Raw genomic sequence first — 341 nt, 5'->3', positions numbered from 1 at the left:
CAGCAGCTGCACCATTTTATTACCCAAGTAAGCAGTTTTCATTTTTCTTCCCATTCTTTACTTTGATCCCGTAAGCTTTCAGTGTTTTGCTGGTATCTTCTGTTACTTGTCCAAATCCAGCCAAGAGCAAGAATAAGACTATGATCCTTGTTTATTTTAAGAAATAAACCAAAAATGCTGAGTAATAAGTGCAGAGTAATCAGAAGTATTTTATATACGTCTTAATAGTTTACAAACAATATACACTTACACATCCATACTCACAGGCACACACACACTCAGACACACACATGTATACAAACACACACATTATTTTTTCTGGTGCTTGTACTTTAGTACTT

General features: G+C 34.6%; 1 protein-coding gene across 4 annotated transcripts in view; it reads left to right on the top strand.

Moving 5' to 3' along the window:
* The window catches only part of MBP (myelin basic protein), an 82186-nt gene that overhangs the window by 19990 nt on the left and 61855 nt on the right, over nucleotides 1-341 (top strand). The window lies entirely within an intron of this gene.

This window comes from Bison bison, unplaced genomic scaffold, assembly GCF_000754665.1.
Source record: "Bison bison bison isolate TAMUID 2011002044 unplaced genomic scaffold, Bison_UMD1.0 scf7180017864353, whole genome shotgun sequence".
NCBI lineage: Eukaryota > Metazoa > Chordata > Mammalia > Artiodactyla > Bovidae > Bison > Bison bison.
Note: the sequence above shows the minus strand (reverse complement) of the source record. Positions and strands in the feature narration are given on the sequence as shown.